The sequence below is a fragment of the Lygodium microphyllum genome, chromosome 21, assembly GCF_053477565.2.
Source record: "Lygodium microphyllum isolate KBCC chromosome 21, Lygodium_microphyllum_v1.1.10, whole genome shotgun sequence".
Taxonomy (NCBI): domain Eukaryota; kingdom Viridiplantae; phylum Streptophyta; class Polypodiopsida; order Schizaeales; family Lygodiaceae; genus Lygodium; species Lygodium microphyllum.
In genome coordinates, this window is record NC_141155.1 from 22,825,232 (window position 1) to 22,839,320 (window position 14,089).

Consider the following 14,089-nt stretch of genomic DNA (forward strand, 5'->3'; position numbering starts at 1 on the left):
ATATGAGCATCAATGACTACCACATGAAGGTGAAGAAGATTGCAGATGCACTTGCTTCCATTGGGTCGCCAGTGGAAGATGATGATTTAGTTTCTGTGACCTTGAATGGTCTAGGAAAGGATTATGCACAGTTTCGGACATCCATTTCAGTTCGTGAAAGATTTCTTGATTTTGAGGAGTTGATTGCTCTTCTAATTTCTGAGGAGCAGAGAAATGGTGGTGCATCTTCTTCAGGAGGAACTTCAAAAGAAACTGTCTTCTACTCAAATGCTGGAAGAGGTAGAGGCAGAGGTAGAGGAGGCCGATTTGGAGGCCGTGGTAGAAATCAGAATATGCAGCAGACTCAAGAAAACCAGTCCTATGGAGGAGGACGTGGTAACTCTAGAGGCAGGGGGAGCCAAAGAGGTCGTGGTGGATGGCAAAGAGGCCAAAATGCAAACAGCAATGTTGAATGCTACTACTGTGGTAAAATGGGTCATATGGCTAAAGAATACTATAAAAAGCAGAATGACATCATGAATGGGAAATTGCAACAAGGAAATTATGCATCTTCTAGTAGACAGGGTGATGACAAAAATGAGCATTTGTTTATGGTGCAGTACATGAACAATTCTGTGACAAGTACAGAAGAAAGCAACGAAGTGTGGTATGTTGACTCAGGTGCATCAAACCACATGACAAGTCATGTAGAATGGATGCAGGATGCAAGAAAAATGGAAAAACCAGGATTTGTGGAGACTAGTGATGATACTGCACATCCTATTGTGCAGATTGGAAAAATTCCTTTGTCTATGCAGGATGGAAAAAAGAAATATCTGTCAGATATATTTCATGTCCCGAATATCACCAAGAATCTGGTTTCTGTTGGTCAAATGGTTGAGTAGGGCTTGCAGGTCAGATTTAATCCTCATGGATGCTTTGTTGAGGATATGAAAAATAAAGGTCGCTTGATAGCAAAAGGAAAGAAGGGCAGAATGTTTACGTTGGATGCAGACATGCCTGAATTGAGTGCAGCAATGTTTGCACATGGGACCGGTGTAGTTGCAGATATTGATATCTGGCATAAACTCATTGGTCATGTTAATGTAAAGCGACTTAAATCAATGCAGGCCCAAAATATTGTTGCAGGATTGTCTAAATTCAAGGTTGCAGAAATGCATAAGGTATGTGAAGCCTGTCAATTTGGAAAACAGGCAAGGAAACCATTTCCTAGACATGTTCAAGAGAGTAAGAAGCCATTGGAATTAATCCACTCTAATGTTTGGACTACTAAAGTTGCATCTCTTGGAGGCTGTCATTATTTTGTCACTTTTATTGATGACTATAGCAGAAAAGTTTGGGTGTATTTTATGAAAAAGAAAAGTGAAGTTTTTGGGCATTTCAAAACTCTTAAAGCTATGGTTGAAAAAGAAACAGGCCTGCAAATAAAATGCCTAAGGTCAGATGGAGGGGGAGAGTACCTCTCAAATGAGTTTGCAAGGTTCCTGCAGGAGCATGGCATAAAGCAGCAATATTCATGCAGTCATACCCCACAACAAAATGGAATTGCAGAAAGGAAAAACACGCATATTGGAGAGGTATCTCATGCCATGCTCAATGAAAAAGACTTGCCAAATTTTTATTGGGCTGAGGCAGTTGCTACAGCAGTCTACATAATGAACAGGACTCCCACTGCAGCAATACATGGGATGACTCCAGAGGAGAGGTATACTGGTAGGAAACCAGATATTTCTCATTTGAAGATTTTTGGTTGCATTGCCTATGTTCATGTGCCAGATGAGTTGAGATCCAAGTTGGATCCAAAAGCTGAGAAGTGCATTTTTATTGGTTACTCTTTGCAGCAGAAAGGGTATAGATGTTATAACCCTTCTACTTGTAAGTTTACAGTGAGCAGAGATGTTTGTTTTGATGAGATGAGTAGCTGGTATAAACCAGTAAATGTGATTGATAATGTAGATGCACAAAATGGTAATGATGCACAGAATTCACAGCAGTAGTCACAAGATATTAGTGGACCTGGAGCGTCCTCTAGTAGTGGTTCACATTCTTCGCCATGGACAGGCAGATTGAGATCAGGAGAATCTTCTCAAAGCAATGCAGATAGTGGTATGCAGGTATCACGAAAAGGAAAAGAGACGGTAGATCAGCCCATATTTGATGTGAATGCAGGTCACTCTTATGTGGATGGTGAATCGAGTGGCTCAGAACAGAGCATTGATGATGAGTTGGGTATTCCTTCTATTGTTACACCTGGAGTAAGGAAGACCAAGGATATTTTGAGAGCACCTGGGAGTGAACCTACTTTGCGCAGGTCTACCAAAGCTAGGTATCCTGGTTATAGACTGAAATATGATGGATTTACAGCCATTCACTATGCATATATGGTCAAAGTGATACAAGAACCAGAACCCACTTCTTATGAGCAAGCCATGGGAAAAGAAAAAAGGGAGAAAGCCATGGATGAAGAAATGGATGCCTTGGAAGCAAATGCTACATGGGAATTGGTGCCTTTGCCAGCTCTTTCCATCCAATTTCTCTATGTTAAAGATACCACTGTCATTAAATGCATTTGAAGCACTTGCCATTATGTCTACCAACCAAAGAGAGTACGGAAGTACTGTGCATTAAACTTAAATGACAAATCATGTTGCGTCTAAATCTGATAAATAAGTATTACATTCAAATACAAATAATAATAAATGACACGTATCACAAACTACATTATTGCATGCAAATCCAACAACATCGATTTTTATTAATACAAGAGAAGATTACAAATTGTGTTACATTGCAAAAGAGACATCATTAGGTAGTAAGTACATCTAATCTGTCCTAGGCTTCTTGGAGCTAGGCTCCCCATGGCCAAAGCTTCTCTTTATTATAGACAACAATACATTTTTCCCCAGAAGTTCCCGCCTAATGACACAAGGGTCTTCAACTCTAGCAACCATATCACAGGCCACCATGGAGAAAAGTGGGCCAGACCTAGTACTTGTGAACAAGTACAACAACTTTGAATGTCGAAGCAACAAACACCATATTGGGAAATATGGGAATTTTTCATAAGTTTGGGACACGTGGTCAAATTTTTGGATTTGTCATAACTTGAACACTACAACTCCAAATTGAGTGCTCTATAGCTTAATAGATTCCATTTTTCAAGCGCTTTCCAATGATAGGTCACATCATATGGTTTTGAGAAACTTATGGGCATGTTATCCGGGTGCTGCCTTTTTAGTATTCAAAAAATGGGAATTGGGAGATTCCCAAACTCACTAATATTGTGTTAACACTACTTTGTCCAAGCTGGAGTTGGTCGGGATGGTCTTGAAGGGGCCAGCCTTCATCAGTGCTCTCAGCTCAGTGAAAGCAGGAGAACATGTCTTATGAAATACTACTATGTCACTGACAAGTTGGCCAATGTACTCTTTCAATGTGGAGTCATGCATCCTTCCTTGGTCACTAGATTGGCCACCTTGCCTAGATGAAAACTCATCTATATAGACAATGTCCTGCGTCACATAAGTTCAGTATTAGACTCACTATTCATGGAGTATTAAAGATATATACTTCAGTTTTGCATGCAACTTCACCCATAGGGCCTTGAGGGCTCTAGGCTGTCCACAAACTCGCATCTGGGGGACATGAATATGCATATTCATGCCCCTAGATGCGAGCCTGTGGATAGCTGGGAGCCTTGTCTCAAGAGGCTCGCATTTAGGGGACCTGAATCTACAAATTAAGGCATCGGGTAAGTTACTCATGAATATATGTGTGCATCATGTGGGTTTAAAACAATGTATTTTTAAAATACCATTTTTATACATTTTTTACATACAAAGGATGTAATGTAAAGGGGTTATTTACGAATTGAATAGAAAAGGGTTATGTTTTATATAAGAAAATCTACAAGAGCTTGCAGACAGGGCTCCTATAGGGGTCTCGATCTCAGTCAAATTTCATGATGTGGGTCCTTATGCCCTCAAGGCCCTATGGGTGAAGTTGCGCTGAAAACCGAAAACGCCATCTATTTATTGCTATAATGGAGCATCCAAGTCTGCTCTTGCAATCGGGCCACCCTCATGTCTCTCCTGGAAAGGTATCGTGTAGTCGGGTCGAGGACCAAAAAGAATTTCATCTAAGTGCTCAAAATCCTAGTTGGAGATGTCATACTCTGGCACCGTATCCTTAATTTGCTTTTGGATGCTTACAATGGCAAAGATATCATCGACGCTCATGCCATCATATTGAGCTACCTCATCCACATATGGTGATGCATCCTGTACATCAAAATCTATAAAATCATCTCGTGCATCACACACCATGATACATTATAGTTCTTCTTCTCTTATCTCCAAACTCTCCAACATATCTTGCATGAATAATTATTGAACCCTCTCAATGGTGACAACATGGAGAGAAGTAAGGGGTGGCTCATTTCTCAGCATCTCAGTAGGGCAGGGAGGTGGGTGTACAATAGCTAAGCTTTGTGCTACTTTCTCACTTAGATCAAGAGCAATTTCATCAGGCTCCCTCTCAAAATATTGTAGCTGCAGCAGCTGAGAGGGTGCATCGATATCTTTCTCACTGTCCTCTTGCACATTAGTGCACAAAACATAGATGGCAAAGACTGCATCACACTTGATGAGATCCATTGTGATGTGGTCATGGGATAAGGTGGGTACACCTCTAGCACACAGAGTTGTTGCCCCGCATGCACCAGAGCTCAACTTATTACCTTTGCATGGCTTGATCTGGCATGTAGACTATACAAAAAATCTATCGGAATCCAGCTGAGAGCAGAGTTCAGGATGGAGCAAGTGAGAGGGTTCGCCTCATCACAAAATGATGCCAATATGTTAGAGCTAGGATCTACCATGGAAAGTGAGCTCTCTAGATTCAAGGTCATGCAAAACCTTGAGTAATTTTGGTCTCCTATAGACACGTAGCTTGTGGAGCTAATCCATGTAGCAGCGAAGGCGGGAGTAGTAGCCATGGCACAGAGAAAGAGAGAACAAAGGAGAGCACAGGTATAGAGAAGTAGAGAGTGAAAGTGAAAATGAATTTAGAGATCTAAATTTTATGTATCAAGGGTTTTAAAAATTTTAACCCTAAAGTTTCAAATTAAAACCCTAACCATAGATACTTTATTTCAATAATTAAAAGCCACCATCAAAATTACTCAAATAGACAAATGCTTCATTACACTCATTATATCCGCAAATATGTTTGGATCGTTGAGTATGTTCAAGTCTAGCTAGAGAAAATATTGGATTTTTTAAAGAAAAAAATCTAAAAGACCTTCAAACACAACAACTAAAAATCTAAATACTTTCAACACTTATTTTTACTCCTTCTAACAACAAGGCGAGTGCTCAAAAATGAGTAGAAGAGATGCGCTGCAATATATCGTTACGCAAAGATAATATTCCAAAGGCTACAGAACTCCCGTCTGCAATTTAATTGTGATTTTAACCAACAGGATTGACTAATTACAACATATATACTCACATGCTTGGATCACAGTAAACCAAAATGATCAAAATTAAAAGTACACAAAAGTTTAACAAAAAGTTTTTATTCGCTCATTATAAGAATTTTTACAAGGATTCCACTATCTCAAGGATATGGAGAGAAGCACATTGCTTACATTTAGCTCATTTTGAAGGCCACTGCAATTAAATATTTGAAGGTCTACTAGAAGAATAACCAAAAACTAAGCTCCATAAAATCTACAACTAGACCTGAGCTAAATATATATCCATTTACAAGGTAGCTTCTCAAAGCATGTTGTTGACATTAAGATTAAAGCATCCTTGTTATTGCGAATCCTACAAACAAGAATCAAATCTATGGGATTAATAGTGATACATCATGCATGAATGGCTAGAAGTTGACCATCACTCATGTGATTAATCAAGTAGCTTTCAGCTACCTCTAGGAGAGCAAGCAAGGCTTGGCTTCACTATCGCCCCACATTCCTTGCATGGTTCCTTGAAAAGAACTTGTGATTATGCCCTAATTGTAGATCTTGTAGTATTTCTCGCACCAACCTAGAGAATGGTGCCTTAGGAATAATGAAGTTGGCAATCTTCTGGATATTCCTTATCTCACATAGAGCAGTTGTGCCTAGTCTCCATCTTCACTTCTTATGTGTTGGAGGACGTGTATTACTAGCTGGAGGAGTAGTGGGAGCTGGAGCAATTGGAGCACGTGGACCACCATTTTAGGACAATGGTGGACCATTATTCTCGATAGGCAAGCCATCATTATTGACCACACTAGGGACACCATTGTTGGTCACAATAGCACTACCATTATTAGAAGTTGTAGTAGAGCCACCATTGTCAGCCACCAAGGGGCTATTATCACTCACAGTATGCTCACTAGATTCAAAAGAGTGTTGAGCTCTTACTCTTGCATGTGCCTTCTTGATAGGAAGCTTGGAACATGCCATGGTTGTGATGATGTAGGATAGAAAAGTGGAGGGTAGAGTGAAGAGTAATGGAAAAAAATGAAAGGAGAGACTTGACTTAAATACAAAACTTTTAAACTTACTATAGTATAAATGAACTTTTAAATAACTTTAGTATAAATGAACTTTCAAACTTATTGTAGCATAAATGAACTTCTGTCACTCACACTCTCCCTCCACCCCATCCCTCCCTCTCTCTATCTCCTGCCACCCCTCCTCATGCCCCTCTCTTGCTAAGCTAGTGAATCTTCCAAGGTTTGGAGTTTTCAATTCTTTGTCTTAGGATTTCAAAATCGACTTTTCATCATTTAAATCCAATTTTTTGGTAGTTCTAACAATATATTGTATCTATAGTCAAATAAAGGACTCAAGTAGAGATAACCTTAAACTTCACTCTCTAAGATAGGCATTGTTACATTGCCCCTTCTCCCAAGAAGTGTGGTTTAAGATTAAAAGACCCAAAAGATAGAGCAATTGTTACATTGTCCCTTCTCCCAAGAAGTGTGGTTTAAGATTAACATATCCAAAAAATAGATCAATTGATATCAAAACTTTGAAAAACATAGTTCGAACCTTTGAAATTCAAAACAAAATTTACAAAATGCTCTTTTAGCCAAATTCAAACAGACAAACTGTCTAAAGCTTAAGATAGGAGTGTTAAAGACATCTCATGTTTAAGATAGGAGTATTGATGAGTCATATCCTTAATACCTATACTCTCTCTTTGACTCTAAATGCATCAAAATTATACTCTTTATCTAGATCTCCATTTCTTGCCATCTCTCTCTTGGGCTGCCAACCATTCTGTATGGTGTTGTCTAGCTATGTTGCTTTCATATCTTGTTTTCCTCACTTCATATAATTTCCTACTTATAGATTCTACTTGAGAGGTTTTGGACTTCTTCCTTTTTTCCTCGTATCATATCTCGAATCTCCTATACCACCATTGGAATAATTGCCTCATAGAATTGAAATCATTGATACCATCTCCATGATCAGTTGCCTTTTGAAAAGCACAACGAGATTGCCAGTGAGATCATTCCATGCCTTGAGTTGACCATATTGCTAAAACTCCCTTGATTTGCAAAGTATGGACCATGTGCCTCAAGTATATGCTACATAAGAAAGAGAGATTAGAAACACAAACTAATTTGTAATGATGATATATTTTTGTAATGGTGACAATATCGAGCATGTAGTGTGTTATGCTATTTGAAGTCGATGCCTCCACTATAGAGTTGTGAAATTTTGCAATTGTCTCTTTAAATGTATTGGCATCACCATCCCTAAACCTCAACTTTTGTAAGAGAGCTACTAATCTATCTAGGTGTATCCATGCTTCTGCCTTTGTAATCCTTGTTCTTTCCCCATTGCTCCAATCTGGAACAGTAAGGTGCCACTTTTTCCATGCTTCATACTTCTCTGGTTATTTCACAAGTATATTGCCTTCCTCATCTCGAGGTGGAGATACAAACTTCCTAGCCTTGGGTCTGCCAAAGCATGGTTTGCAAGGGATATTTTCACTCTTGCATGTTTTTTTCTCTTCCTTTTTTATTTCTACTTGGCCCCCGTGTAATCCAACTTTAGAGAGGACTTGTTCTACCTTCCTGCATCATGTAGCATCAGCTTTTGACATAGGGTGCATCTTGTATGCGAAGCATACATATTCATATACTAGCTTCTCAGTTATTCTAACCAAACAATGCAATGTGCAAAAGTGAACCCTTGCCAATGGTTTTTTCAAAATAGGCCACCGGTTTGGATCCATTGGGACTAGCACTCCATTTCTCATGACTTTCTGATCACGTCTTGGAGCGCCTTGTTGTCATGTCTTAACAAGGCATTCTTTATTTCCATTTTTCCCTTTCTTCCTAGTTTGCATACAATATATGCATGGAAATCTTGCATTTGTTGCATTTGATAAACCAAACATAAACTTCATTGTTGTTTAAATTGCATGCAAGATGCCTTTCAGCTTGATAGTCCCCAAATCCTTCAACACGTAAAGTTTCTCCATTATTTTTCTATTGAATAACATTGGGTATATTCTTAAGGTTTAAAAAAACTTTAAGTACTTTATGATTCTCCTTTGGTACTTCAAATGCTACCATATTTCATCCTCTCATTGCACACTAAAGTATAACGGATGGTTTTCATTGATGTCAAGATCCAATGCTTGATTCATAAGTGTTATACTCACACGTTCAAGTTTTTGCCCCTTAATAATCTCACTCTCATCAAGTTTGCAGACAAACTTAAGCTTGCATCTACATTCTTCCAAAGACATATTGTAGAACTTGACCATAGCCACCTACACCCTATATATATCCAATACAAAATTGTTGGATGCATTCAATACAAAAGCAACTTCTTTGGAACCATACTTTAATATGTGTGTGTGTTTCAGATATGTAGGATCACCAATTAGTTTTAAAACTTTCTCATTTAGTTGTTGTCAAGCCTTCTTCACGTGAAATGGTTTTGGCAGAGGCACTACTCGCTTAGTTTTGAAGACTTGCTTAAAACCTATATCCAATTGTTAATAGAGCATACTGTATGACTCAAAACTCAATCCAACCTTGTCACGTAATCCCTGAGCATTCTGTAGCAGTAAACAAGTTGCTTACATCCCTAAGATGTTCACTTGTAACACCATCCACAATATCCCTGAATTTATGATTTTCCAATGCATTTTTGACCATATCCTTACTAAGGACTTTAGCAATAGTATCATTCTATGCATGAGGAAATATATTTCTCATTGTAGCAGATTGAAGCATATATCCATCTATGATATTGTCCACTTCCTTTGGTTAATTGGTGAATTGATTTAACTAATCGGATGCACTGATGTGCTTCTTTGGTTTTTAAAGTGGGCCCAATCTCCAAATTTTTTATGAGCTTCCTCTTTAAGTTTCAGTTCTCCTTCTCCAAGTCCATAATTTTAGACTATAGCTCAATATTCTATACATGTGTAGCATGCATAACATCTTCAATGCAAACACTTGTTGTAGGCTCTAATTCTCCCTATCCTTCTCAGCCAACAATCTATCTTTTTCCATCAAAGACTACACACATCCTTGTAATCTTGTTTGCATATTTGTTAAGGCTTGATGAACCCCTATTGATCCTTGTGTCACAAGTCTATATGTGTATCCATACAATCCTTCATTGCCTTCACAAACAAACTTTACAAATGATGTAAGCCCATTAAATTGTGGTGGCCTTTGAGTTAGGCGATCAGGTAGATAAATGCACCCATCAACCCAAAGATCCACATTATTTTTCCATGTATTACTTTCTTGTTGCATCCTGTATCTTATTGCATCATCCCTTTCCACAGTTCTTTTGAATAGTGGTGCATATTCATCCTCCAATTGGAAGTGAATATCTCTCTTTCTCTTAGTACGCCATATACCTTCATTCCGCAAAGAAAAATGTATGACAATTTTAACTTGGATTAACATTCAAATCACATAATTATACCCCTTTGATTCATTGTATATGTATTCTTTTTGACCCAATTGGATCTTGACTCTTTCACTTGATTTTAGTCATGATAGACCCTAATCAACCCCTAGTTAGCCTCTAATCTTATCTTATAATCAGCTTCTTATTAGGTTCTAATCTTATCTTCTGTTTTATCCAAAATATTCTCTCTCTCTCTCTCTGTCTCTCTCTGCCTCTCTCTCAATAAGAATTGGTCAAAGATTATTAAACACATTTATACAAAAGCTTGGATAATGAAGAACAATAACATCATCTTATCTTCTACGCAAATGTACTCTCTATCACTCTATCACTTATTTTCTTAGTTCATCTCACATAGTAAAATACTCTCTCTCTCTCTCTACATGAATTGTTGCTTAAGGATTAAATAATAATTGTGAAGAATAATAACATGATAGATATTAAAAAATAAAGATACCTCCATTATCACTTGATTGCTTGTAGTATAGACTGTTCAAGAGGAAGATTGCTTATAGTATAGTATTGAAGAGGGAAATTGCTTGTAGTAGTGTAGAGAGTGTTGTAGATAGAGATTATTTGATTTCAGCAAATGGTATCAAAACCGCTCCTCAATGCTGCTTCAGTAGATTTCATATGCAAGAAACCATATTCTAGAGGAAAAGACAAGAGTACACAAAATTTGGGATAAAACTAGAGCTTTTAGTGGGAAGGAAAAAATGCCGAGAAATGGGTATATACTTGTCCAAAAGAGATAAAAATTTACAAGGAAACTCTGGAGTCAAAAAGATATGTTTGGGTTTAAAAAAATCTTAAAATATGGTGTGCACGTCAACTTATAACATTTTTTAACTTTCGTCCTTTTAAGAAGCAGGAATGAGAATGATTCTAATATATTTTAACGTTGAAAAGTCATGAGGATATTAAAGAGTAGTCTATCAATGCTTGGCTTCGTTTTTGGAGAAAATAGAATTATATTTTTTTAGTTGTGAGGATTTTGAGGAAAACTGACCTCATCCTACAGTTTGGGGATAAAATAATAGGTGAATTCTATTAAAAATACAAATACGAGATTTGTTTAATTGTAGAAGATCTCTTATTATAACATTATTTTGGAATCTCTTTTTAAAGAGAGAGGTGAGAGAAAACCCTTAAGGGTCAAAAAAGAGAGTCCATATTTCTCCTAATGTATCGTGGGAAATGTTGTGGACATTCAACATCTAACAAAATGTCAACTAGCCTAAAATCAATCATAAATTTACCTATTATTATATTTTCATCATGTCAAACTTATATATGCTACACTGTTGTTCTGATTGCATAAGAACCATTGTCCCCTTGTCTTCACATCTCATATGCAACAATATTGCAAATAGACATGGATGTTGTTCCTAATGACAATGTTAAAACAATTTGTGAATGTGAACTTCTCGAATTCATCATGATTACAATATTTGCTGTATACCTACCATAATTAATGGAGGGAAACAAATTTAAGACAATGGTTGATTACGCTTGCATATTAAAAATATGCACTACACCTAGGAAAACTTTTCACTTTGTTAACCACAATTATGGAAGGACAAAATCAAAGAAAGTAAAATAAATATTGGATGTTATTCTTGCAAAAAAAGATAATTTTTTTGGCTTAAACATTTTATTCTAGGCAATTGTAACTTATTTTATGGATATCATTGTTATTTTTATACTATTTTGTGAGAGTCAAGGCCCACATTCATGCAAATTGCAAAATTTTCTATGGATGTATATTGTGAATTTGAAATGGATATGAGGGTATGGTGATGTGCTTTCTTCACTTTTAGCCTAAACTACATCCAATTTACCTAAAGTAAAAGCATGCTTTAAGAGGAGGATGATGAGCCCACAACGTAGGTAGGGAACCCAAAGAAAAGTGGAAATCATAATTCATAGGATGCCTAACCCTAAGTCTAATTTATTAGGAGCCTAAACACAAACCCTAATTTTCATATATATAAGGCTTGAAAGTGAATGGAGCAATATATTTGTATGTGTGTAAACGTTGAGCTACTACTCATCTTGCTTTTATTCTCCCATCTTGTGCAACCATTGCTGAGTGACAGAGAGAGAATGAGTGGGAGCATATGCATTAATGAGGGACTCAGCAAAGCAAAGCTCTATATTATCTCTTTCTTTTCTTGGCTTTGTCCCATCTTGGTAAGAGATTGAGTTCGAGATTTTGTGTGAGGAAGAGTTTGGGAAAGAGTGAGGAACCTAGTGAGGCAAAAATTTATTCTTTCTCCTCCTCCTCCTCCTCCTCCTCCTCCTCATCGTCATCATCATCATCATCATCATCATCATCATCATCATCATCTTCTTCTCTCTCAAAGATGGATGTGCTTGACCTGGATGTGAAGGAGTTAAAGCATTTACTTGCAGAGAGTCTATCACTTGGGTTATGAAACCATGTTCAAGCCTTCAAGCTTTTGACAACAATGCAACAAGGTAAGTTGGTGAGTTTACTATAACTTGAAACTAGTCTTGTGTTCTTTGCTTTCTTGGGGTTTTGCTCCTTATTTTTGCATGCTCACAATCCTACCAAGTTATCATCTGAATTGGAGTCGGTCACACAATCATCCACTATGCACACATAATATCAATCATCATTTTGATAGGATCACCATGGTGCTATGTTTTTGTGCTTCTTGCCTTAGACCACCAAGTTCTTCCTAATGTCTCATACACCTTGTATTAATGAGTGAAGCTACACCCATGTTTGTGAGTGTGGCATATCTCCCATGATTGTGAGTGTAGGAAGACTCATTTCTTTGAGTGCCAAACCTCTTGTTTGGGAGTGGCTATGGCAACTCTTCTGCTTGCGAGTCACCATATTCCATGTGTGTTCCTTTTTTGCATCAATTTGGTCCATTGGCTCATCTAGATGATGACACATAGTCCTATGACTGCGAGTGCAACCCTTTTGCTATGCTTACAATTTGTTTGATCGATAGAATTGGACTTGGTTGTGTTTGCAAATTTTCTAGTTGTTTTGTTGGCATTTGTTACTTGACATGTATGAGTGCTCCATGTTGTTGTTTGTCAGAGCTAATAATAATTCATTTGGTTTGGGAATCAACATTGTTGCCATGTGATTGCAAGTTGAGTGCTCCTTATAACGCGCCTTTATTTTGCGAGACTAGCTGATTGGTGCTAGTCTCAACTTGTGTAGCTAGTGTAACAGCCCATCGGGAGAGAATTAACCTGGGCCAATTATGAGGAGAAGTGCAATTTACTTGAAGGTTATGATAGTTTTCATCTTACTTGGGGTAAGGCTCTTGTTAGATAGACCATTCATACAACAAGAGTTTCATTTTTTCCTCCTATTATTACTAAATAATAGCAAGTAACTTGGCTAGAGGACTTATCCATTTTTACTATAAAGAGACCTTCCTTGAATCTATCAATTTGGGCATCATCAAGCTCATACCAAAATCCTTGAGTTGTATCATTGTCACCCAATGGCAACCCCTTACCATGTTGAAACTCTCATATAAGCTTACAGTTAAATCATTAGTCATGATAAGGATAAAAAAATCTTCCCTAAGAGCTTTTACCCTCATTAATTTGAGTTTGTTTGTGGGAGGTGTAAAAGAACTTGCATGGCACATCAAATAAAATTTGAGCAAGGAATAGAGAGTACACAAAAAATATGAGAAGGACTAAACTTTTTTAATGCCAAACAAATTAATGCAAAGATGGCTCTATCCACTCGTGTGCTTCCATTGTTAATCTTAGATATAGTGATCTAGATAGATGATATGCAAAGAGCTTATTAAGGCTAGTTGGATGAACTTTGACTAGATGAAAGATGAATTGATGATGGCTTTGGAGGGGACTCCTTTTATAGCCTAGGAAGGTAGTTTGGTTGACCTATCCAACCATATTATGAACATTCCCTAGTTGACTTTCCTTTCCTGTTAGGTTAGGGGTGCTACCCATAGACACCTATCACATGGGGGCCACTACTCCTATTGAGACCCCTCTATAGCCAAGGGCTGATTCCATGGCCCCCAAACCCTAAAATAGGGATCTTTGATAACTCCTACACTTGGCAACTTGATGCAGTGTGCCTCAAGTTTCTACCAACTAAACTACTTTATCTAACGC